Source organism: Arvicanthis niloticus, chromosome 19 (assembly GCF_011762505.2).
Source record: "Arvicanthis niloticus isolate mArvNil1 chromosome 19, mArvNil1.pat.X, whole genome shotgun sequence".
In the NCBI taxonomy this organism is placed as follows: domain Eukaryota; kingdom Metazoa; phylum Chordata; class Mammalia; order Rodentia; family Muridae; genus Arvicanthis; species Arvicanthis niloticus.
The window spans coordinates 3,710,100-3,720,631 of NC_047676.1; the positions used below are offsets into that span (position 1 = coordinate 3,710,100).

At 42.3% G+C, this 10,532-nt stretch overlaps 1 long non-coding RNA gene across 1 annotated transcript; it reads right to left on the reverse strand.

The window, feature by feature from the left end:
• Window positions 1–394: 394 nt before the first annotated feature.
• On the reverse strand, window positions 395–10,318 carry LOC143435116 (uncharacterized). The gene is made up of 2 exons (XR_013105116.1): window positions 8,847–10,318; window positions 395–3,343 (listed from the first exon to the last, which is right to left on the reverse strand). It is a non-coding gene; the product is annotated as an uncharacterized LOC143435116 (long non-coding RNA).
• Between the last annotated feature and the right edge of the window lie 214 nt (window positions 10,319–10,532).

Here is a 10,532-nt window from a genome sequence, read left to right on the forward strand (position 1 = left end):
CATGGTGCACGTGGTAAAATGTCTTCACCTGTGTTCTCCTGCTTGTGCTTATAAATACCCAGGATTTCCTTGTAGTAGTGTGGTGTAGTAGAAGTAGGAGTGGGTGTGTGTGGTGGTCAGTAGGAGGTGTGATATAGTCTATGGGAGACAGTAAAGGGACTTGACTACAGATCCTCTGGCTTGTCTCTATTCTTTGTGTCTCTTCCCCTTCTTCTCCCCACTCTTTCTCTCTTGCTAGACCCCGACCTGCGGAACAGAGCAGGCCACTACAAGGACATATAAAACCCTGTCCTTCAATTTATTTCAGTCAATTAACTTATTATTGGCCAGTGATGTTTCTACTGAGGATTGAACCCACCACAGTCTCTTAGACTGTAAGCAAATAGTCTCTCAGTGAAATACATATCTTTATTTATTTTTGAGATTCAACTTCCTCATGGCAAGAAAAGAGAATGCATTGAAAGACATGAATGAACACACGTGTATAGACACGCATAGGCATGTGCCCTTATGCATGGTTCATACACAGGCATATATATATATATATATATATATATATATATATACTGTTAGATATCAGAGGACATTTTAAAATGCCATATTAATCCCTTAGGGCAGTAACCAGTCTTGTCAACACAGATATAACACAGACCTACTGTGGTACAGGGAGGGCCTCAGTGGTTCGTGGTTGTGCTGGAGAAAAGGAAAGCAAAGTCAGAGCTGGGGCCGATGGTCCTCAGAATAAGGCTGGATCAATAGAGAAATGAGAGACAGAGAACACTAACAGATTAGCCTGAACTCTGCCTGAGTAAGAGTGTGCAACTAAAATAACATTATAGCTGAAAAAATATCAAAGGATTGAAAGTATTAAAAAGAATGAAGAAAGCCATCAAAAGAGTCAGGAGTCCGAAGTGGGAGGGGTTAGCATTGACAGGCTGTAGCTCTTCACCTCCAAAGCCCATTTACCATCCATACCCGTGGAAGCATGCAAACACACAAACACAGGAACACACATGCGCACACACACACACACACACACATACACACACGCACATTCTCAAGATAACTAAGAACACAGGCTTTTATACTGACTAGATGAGAGCGCCATTTTGAATCTAAAAAAATAATCTAAAGCCTATAGTACCCCCAAAATTGTTCTGTGTATGTAACAAACTTCAACTCCCCCACAGGAAAGCACACTAAGTTTCCCTCCGAATCTAGAAAGCAAAGGTGTACTCGAGAACAAATCCCACAGACAGAGGCTGTTTGGCAAAGGAAAGCGTGCGTAGACACCTAAGGTCATATTATCTAAGTATAAAAATGAGGGAGATAGCATCATCAGGTGACATCCATATTATAGTTATAGCTTAAAACATAAGGAAAGTTATACGATAACATACTTATTGCATTTTTGAATAAGGACAGGGTTAAAAGCAATACGCACATTTATTTTTCTCTGCAAAATGAAACACTGAAATGCAGGTCCACCACAAGCAGAAACGGCTGTTTGTAAATAGAGTAGCAGGTGAACAGGGAGAGATGAAGCTGTTCTTTATGTCATATTTAATTCTATGCATGCGAGTGTGCCTGTGTGGGAGCATGTGCATGTGTGCAGCGCCCACTGAGGCCAGAAGAAGGTGCTGGATCCCAGCCAGCTGGAGCAACAGGCTGCTGTGAATGCAGGGAACTGAAACGTGCAAGATCACGACCCTTACATCATCTCTCCAGACCCCTGTGGTACCTCTTCAAGTTAACTGCAGAGCGTTTGAATCATTCCAGCATTTCATGTTAGCAAATGAGAGGAAATTTTAAAAGAAACATTATTGATGACAGGTTCAGTAAAATTATACAGTGAGACTCTTTCTCAACAAAAAAAAAAAAAAAAGAAAAGAAAAAAAGATTAATAGTTGGATGAAAATAAATTTAATTTAAATAGCAACCACAAGCCCTATATCAATTAATTTTCCTTGTTGCTGTGACCAAACTCCTGACAAACTAAGACAGGAAGAGCTTCCTTTGCAAACAACACAAAGAAGATATGGATAAAGTGTGGAGACAGGAGTGCGGGCAGCTGGTAATGTGGCTTTCACAGAGTGCAGGGAAGGAATGTCAAGTGTGGCCAGGTGGCAGGGATTTAGGTCCCACTGACCTGCTCCTCCAGTGAGTGCACCTCAATCTTCTAACACAGCACCACCATCTGGAGACCAGGTGCTGAGATCAACCACAGGAGCCCAGGGCATGCTTCATACCTTAAAACCATCATTACAGAAAGTTAAGGAATAGTGCTATTTTTAACACACAGTTCTGGTTGTATGTGCCCAGTGAGTTGTATTTCAGAGACTAAAGTAACTACTGACAAGTTTTCAATTTCACTAAGTGGCTGTCATGCTTTTTTAAAAGAAAATTCATTTTTTCTTGTTTGTTTCTGTTTGGTGAACAGGGCCTCATGTAGTCTAGGCTGGTCTCTGACTTGAGATTACTGTGTCTCTGAGGCTGGTCTTGAACCGATCTTCCTCCCTCAGTCTCCAGAGTGCTGGTATTACAGGGAGAGTCTACAGAGTGCCACCATGTCAGGTCAGTAGCCTTCAGTGGTGATGGTACCCTGAGTCTGACTCTCACCAGCATGCTGCACAGGGTAAATAAGAAAATGCTAAATCCATAACAAACAGAGACGTTAGAAAAAAACAGATTAAAAAGAAAAAAAACTAAAGTTAAGAAGAATGCCTTCTAATGATAAACTTTATTTGGATGTAGGATTCGATAATTTACTCTTCAAACCCATGTACCTGCCACCCAGCTCATTTTGGGGAAGGTATATGCAGCAGGTACCCCACACAACTCCTCAGGGGCCTCCCTGCAGCCTTTTTTTTTTTTTTTTTTTTTTTTTTTTTTTTTGCATGCAGTGGCCTAGGCACAAATTCCTGTTACATCTGATTAAATCCAATCCCAGGTGTACAGTTAGACAAGTCCAAGCTTTGAGAAGATAAATGGATGCTAGTATGTCCCTTGGGGGCCATGTGCACGAAGCAGGCAGAGGCTCACATGGAATAGAAATGGCGGGTACAGTCACATGGTGTGACTGAGAGCTGAAAAGCAAAGCAGTTGTCCCTCCCTCAGGTAGATGAGAGGGGATGAGCAGCAAAGAGCACATGCCTGATCCTGCATTGCAGGCGACGACTACCGCATCAGCTTCCATTCTGAGTCTCTTCCTTCCTCAAAGTGTTGTGTGGTTACAGTCAGAGTGATGGCTCAGCTGCTCCTGTAGAGGACTCAGGTTCAGTTCTCAGCATACACGGTGGCTCAGAACTACCCCACTACTCCAGTTCCAGGTATCTGATGCCTTCTACACCACACACACAGAGAGAGAGAGAGAGAGAGAGAGAGAGAGAGAGAGAGAGAGAGAGATCAGTGAAAATTTAGATAATTCAGTTGACAAAGTGAAGCTGTTCTTTTCATGAAAAGCCAACTCATGAGTGTAGAAATGAGGATTGAAATTAAGAATAGTTTTGCAAGTTCTCAGTAAAACTGTAGACTGAGACATTGCATTATCCATGGATATAAAATACCAAAGATAAACACTGTCACCATATCAACAGAGACTTAATAAAGCCACACTAAAGGCAGGGCCATCTGGCAGTCACCACCATACAGAGCTGACTGTTAAGTCCTTAACATCACACTTTCTGTGTATGGTCCTTGTTGAGGCCCACATTCTGCCTCAACACTTTTGCCTCAACACTTTTGGGGCTAAGTGCTCTGGTCAAGAGAGAGAGTGGGGCTCTTGGGGCAAGAGACACGAAGAATGTAGACAAGACAGGGTGTGATTCAGTCTCTTCTATTTTCTCAAGTCTCTCCTATTGAAGGGAATTCTGAGGTATTTATATACACAAGCAGGAGAACACAGGTGAAAACACTTTACCACGTGCACCATACAGCTGAGGTCACTAAACAGCAAAACAAGCTATGTGGGATAAACAATATATTTATCAGAGTGTGCTTCAGCTGTTATAGGCTTTTGACAACCAAGTCTTTCATCAGGGTATATGGTTCCAGATGGCTGCAAAGTTGATCTAGCCACTTTCTACTAAAGTCGGCTCCCAACAGGTCCTGATGCTACGTTGATGGGAAATAGAAACAAGACAGAAACTAAAGCAAGGATGTTAAAAGGAAGCCATTGGATAGACCCAGAATGTGGGTCACTGGAAAGTACTGCATAGCCTCTCAACAGCTAAAGAAAGGGGCCATTCCAAATCACACAAAATATAGTCACAAACAAGGGCTGCGCACACAGAGAAACCCAAATCTTAGAGAAGCCAATGATCAAATATTTTAGAAAAACTAAACGTAACTACAGAGAGTATGCACAATGATATTAGAAAATTGTCAATTTAATTTTAATTATTTAAAAACATTTGACAGTGACCCTGTGAGCACATGGGTGTTACATATGTGTTGGCAAGTATATACCAAGCAACCTTCTCCATTCTTCCACTGATCTATTGATCTCTCTATACGTAAATGTAGAGATAGGTAAGATGGTGAAAGATAAATAAAATTAAAAGACCCACAAAAATACACTGCTGTGTTCAGATAATTTATTAAATTGCTTTTACATTTTTATAAATGCTTACAATAATATTACTTCAAGTACTTGTGTGTACAATATACAGTTTGAGGTCTATCTGAGAGTTTTAAGTTCTTCAAAATACAAAATATAATTACATAGAAATTATTCATGTTTCTGGAGTTAAGCTAACAGAAGCCATTCTGATTGTGTTACAATTCTGAATGTCAAACAATAAATTTTCATGAGTGACACATGAATGTCATTGTTGAATTCGGTAATTTCCATTTCTGTCATTAACTCTAGAGAGTGATGGGTATGGTGCCTTAGGATGTTCCCCTCCTGACTTCAGATTTATGACCATCTTTGGACCTACCATTCATCCCTTGAAGTAAATTTATCTTTTTAAAAAAATATTGACATAGAAGTGTTGAGTGTCATTGTTTGCACTGAATTCCTATAATAAAAAATAAAATAAGCATGTGTGCACGTGTGTGTGTGTTGTGTTGTATTTGTGTCTCTGTTTCTCCGTGTGTTTTCCTGGGAGTGACTGCATGCATGTAATGCTTCTGACATCCGAGTGAATATATTTTCAGACTTGTGGTAGTGAATGACACAGGGTGCTCTCAGGCTGGCCTCCCCTCAGCACGAAGCTCTGTGTTTGCTTCTCATCTCCTTGGGGTCTCTAGTTATGGTCATGTAATCAGAAACACTTACACTGTGTAGGTGAAGGCAGCTGAGATCCCCTGGAATAATGGAAGTGACATTAATAACATTAAATGTCATAACTCTTGACAAGCTGATGCAAATGAGTAGCTCACTGAGCAAGCAAGGGGAAGAAAATCCCTGAATATATTTTTCTTTAAAGGTAGTACAGTATTCAAATGAATGAAAAAAAAAGAAAAAGAGAAAGAAGGAAGGAAGAAGGGACAGACAACAGGCAGACAGACTTATGCAGCTTAGATAGAAGCCAGAAGTGCAGGTGGATTATCTCGAGTCACATTTCTCCAGTGAGTGGACTCTGCAGCTGTAACCATCCCACTGTATGATGGAAAGTGTGTGGTATTTAGAGCTATGCATATCTTTCTTTTATTTGTGCCTCTCCCTTTAGACTTCACCCTTATTCTCCTTTAATCTTTCTTCCCCCTCAAGCTAATGTGATTGACAGGCAGAGGGGGCAGGCTAAATGCTCACAGGCCTCTGCCCTCTCTCTTTCTCTTAGAAACACAACAGAGGTGCATTCATCCCTAAATGAAGCAAGTCCTAGCCTCACTCCTCTGTTGACACAACAGATTGTGCAGCCCCTTCAGATGTGGCTCCCAGCTCTCTCATCTCCCTGGCCTTGTTAGGAATTGCCATCATGTAGAAAGGTACACAGGATTGGAAAGGATTAGATGATAAAACACAACTCAATCCTCTACAAAAGAGAGGCAGAATGGGAAAGAGGCAGCTGTTGGGGGAGTGTGACTCAGAGGAAGAGAGAAAGCACAGAGTGAGTCACTACTGCTGATGAAGCAGAAGGAGGTGAGAATTAGAGTTGACAAATATTTACCTCTCCAGAAGAGCTGTAGGGGTGAAAGCAGAGCAGGAGGCTTCAGTGGATGTTTGCAACCTGTCCCTTTAAAAAGTCTGGATGCAGGGCTAGAGAGATGGCTCAGAGGTTAAGAACACTGGCTGTTCTTTCAGAAGTCCTGAGTTCAATTCCTAACAACCACATAGTGACTCACAACTATCTGTAATGGGATTTGATGACCAATACTGGTGTGTATGAAAACAAGTTACTTATATTTTATGAGTGTGTGTGTGTGTGTGTGTGTGTAATATATAGGGGTCAATACTAACCTGGACTGCCACATTTAGAAACCTATATCAGCTTACTGTTTGCAGCCCAGAGTGTATGAGCTCACACATAAACTTTAAAGATAGATGAGGGGCTACACACTCACTGGCTACCCAGTAGCAGACAGCACACCAGCATCCAGGTCCAATTGTCTAAGTATGACTGTGTAATAAAAAGGCTCAAGAGTGAAGACAAAGGGTACTAAAGGATATGGCCAAAAGGCGTATAGAGTGTATTCACAAAATTGATGGCATGGTTATGAGACCTGAAGATTACAGTAGCCCAGCCTGGAACAGGCCAGCTTTCAGGGACTGTCATGAAAATGATGATCTTCCTGGTTAGTCTTCTGGCAGAACAAATCCATGCTTCTTCCAGTGTTATACCCAGAAATGAGACCTGATAGGTTATTTCTTCGTTGTCAGTGAAATAAGCCAATTAAAGCCAGATTAGATTATATTAAAGCCAGGTTTATTGGGAAGCTGCTCTGGAGTGAGTTCACTGTCCCCAAGGATCAAGACCAAGGGAGTCACTATGGAGAGGTGTTATGGGGGAGAGACAAGAAGGGGGAGAGGTGATAGATAGATAGATAGATAGATAGATAGATAGATAGATAGATAGGAGATAGAGCCTCTGGCAGAAGGACATCCCATCAATTCCCTGGACTGGACATTTCAGCGTTAGAGGAAGGGTTTACCAGGTAAGGACTGGAGAACTCAGAGGCCAGGTCTGCTTTGATATGTAAAATATGTGCCCCAGTCCTTTGTCCCTGGTCTGAAACCAAACAAGGCCCTCAAGATACCAGTACCAACTGCTCAGGAGAAAGGTCCCCTGCCTGAGGTTGTGAAGGACTGGGTATGACGTAGACGGAGAGAGAACTCAGCATGAGGGCCTAGTAGAGAATGAACAGTGTAGAGAGAGACCAATGCCCTCTGAACTTAGAATAGATATGTGGCTCTTTCCTCATCTAAGTACTTGAGCCTAATTCACCTTGGGATAAGCCATCTTGCAAAGCCAGATGTCCTCATGAGCTAGTACTGCAGGAGAACTGTGCACTAAAGGAGACAATTATGAGGACACAGATGCAGAGTGTATGCCTGTGCACATGCAAACACACATAGTTACAATGTAAAGGATGAAGGGTACATGCACAGGTAAACACACATAGTTACAATGTAAAGGATGAGGAGGTGGATGCACAGGTAAAAACACATATAGTTATAATGTAAACTAATAGGGACCCATGAGAATTTCCCTAGGAATCTGGATGTATAAAGCCCACAGATCTTGTAGGCCCACTGTGGTCATCCCAGTGGATCTCAAGAATATGTAAATTAAAGGGGGACCTGAAGTGAGAGAGGCTGTTCCATTCTGCTTCTCCATCTGCATTCAGATTCCTTGTGTAATCTGAGTAACTTAAATAGCATCAGATGTTTGCATCCTTTTGCAAGAAAAACCTTCAGGAATGAGCCGCTGGGACCCTTCTGAAAACAAGGTGATACCTTGGGACCCTGAAGCTCCTCTGCATCACAGTGTATTTGGTGGGAGTCCCATCAGTCATGGTATGTTAAAACTGAACAGGGTATGTGATATGAGTGAGAGTAGCACCAGGTCTTAATACCCAGAATCATACTCTTCTTTTCCTTTCAGAAGACACATGCATTATACTCACAACATACACATACACTCTAGGTTTATACACCTTTCGCTAATGAGCTGAGCAAGAGTCCTCAGCCTAGCCCTTCGCACTGCAAGGTTCCAAATCACAGTTGATGCTCTCCTATTCTGTTTTCAGAAGTGTGGCCTGTTTGTGCGAGAGGGGAGGAGCACCCTGTTCAAGGGTGTGGCAAAATCCAGGAGCAATCAAGTTAGTTTGTTTTCTGCTTATCTCTCTAATTTTCCTCAGAATCCCCAATGAGACAGTTCCAATAACAGAGCTTAAACAGGAGAAATTGCAATCAAGTATATTTCGCTGCTGCAGCAAACGAGGTTGACATACTATTGAGTATGTTAAGCCAGCTCCTTTTCAGCCCAAATCTGTTGTCGTAGGAGCAAGGGCTCACCCATAGACAATTTCAATCATAAGCATGGTTTGTCTGACCTGGGAGCAGAGTTAAAACTTTGCAAACTAGATAAATGAACAGCTTCTATTCACTGAGAAACCAAGAAATGTCTTTTCCACAAAGAAAGAAAAAGAAAGGAAGAAAGACTCAACCCCCCTCAAACAAACAACCAAACCAAACTAACCAAACAACAACAAAAAGAAAACAGAGAAAATATCCCTTTCTTGCCATCAGAATGCCTTCTTCCAAATGGTAAAGAGAAAGCTGCATGTATAGTTCCAAGAAAAGAAAAGAAAGAAAAGGAAAATAAGAAAGAAAACGAAAGAAATGGGGTTTATTTAATTGAAAGGGAGTGAATATATGCTTGAGACAGGGGAATTACCTCCTGGTAGTACCTCTTGTGTGGATTCTGCGTTCTCCCTTCCTGAAGAGAGGATGAGTAACTGGAATATAGCTTGAAGTAAACAAGATGATTCTTTCTTCAAACCCTGTGGGCCAGCATGAGGGCAGGAATCACAGAACATCGTACCCAGGGAGTAAAGAGTTACCTAAGCAACTAGATTTTACACGATGGGAGGATTTAGAGCCAAGATAGCTAGCCTGGGGACACGGCTAGGGAGTTGTTAAAATCAGCTCAGAGGTGAGCAGGAGGATTCTAAAGGCCACATTGTCCAAAAAGAGGGCTGAAGGCAGGTGGGTTTATGCTGCGCCTGGTGGCAGCAATTACAGAATGGCAGCCTAGAGCAAGCCAGGGGCATCCGTCATAGCCACAGCCTCTCACTTCCCGAAACAAGTTGTAATGTCTGTTTATCATAGGGTTTAATTCCCCAATGGAGAGAACAAAGGCAAGTATCAAAACAGAGCAAATTTTTTTGACACTAGGAAGTGAAGCAAGGGACTAACCTCTCTCAATCCTGTCTTTGTTAAAATAAACTCTCGCCTTAGCAGCTCATTCAAGACGTCAGTCAAACGCCACACATTAGCACAAGGCAGGGCAGTGCAAGCCACTGCTGCAAAGGAAATGCAGTCAAACATGAAAGGGGACGTGATTCCAGGTGACTTTCTTTCTGGGGCGGAGGCAGGGGACACAGGAGCTGACTGAGGACCAGCAGGGTCTGGTTGTACCTGGCTTCTTTTTCCAGGCTTTCATCAGTAGGTGTGTGTGTGTGTACATATGTGTGCATATGTGTATATGAGTGTTTATGTGTGTGGATGTATGTATGTGTGTATATGTATGTGAGTGTGTCTATATATGAGATTGTTTATGTGCATGTATGTGTATATGTACATGTATGCATGTGTGTTTATGTGGATATGTATATATGTGCATGTGAGTGTATATGTGTATGTGAGATTGTATATGTGCATATATGTACACCTGTGTATGTGTGTGCATGTGTGTATGCATATGTGTGTATGTATGTGTGTGTACATGTGTGTGCATGTGTGTACTGCATGTGTGTGTGTGTGTGAGAGAGAGAGAGAGAGAGAGAGAGAGAGAGAGAGTAAGCACATGCAAATGAATCCAGGTGTTTTCTGAAATGGTGAGAACTCTATCACCATGGAGACAGGAAGCTCTCCATACATTTACATCAACACTCAAAGTTTGGCCTCACTTGGAAAATGTACCTGTAGCCATGTTCCCTTTTATAAACATCCACCTGTTCTTGGATCTGTGACCATGGTATAATAACTAAGGACAAGTTCAACTGGGATTATGGAAGATGCTTCTAACTGTCACTGTCTGTGTGCAGTCTGGGTCTTAGACATCTCTGAGGTAAGCATGCCATGTTCATGTAGAGAAAGATTCCCAGGGTGGGGGGAGGGTCGGACTACCATGGAAGCAAGCACGGAAGCAAGCACGGTTTACATGCTGCACGGAAGCAAGCATGGTTTACATGCTGCACGGAAGCAAGCATGGTTTACATGCTGCACGGAAGCAAGCATGGTTTACATGCTTGCCCTGCAGTTTTCCTGTTGGCCTTTGGTCCACACGTGTGAACAGACTGGTCTGCAGAGGCCCCATGGGAAGTACCTTCTGAGCATGCGCACTTGCAGCTGCAGATGA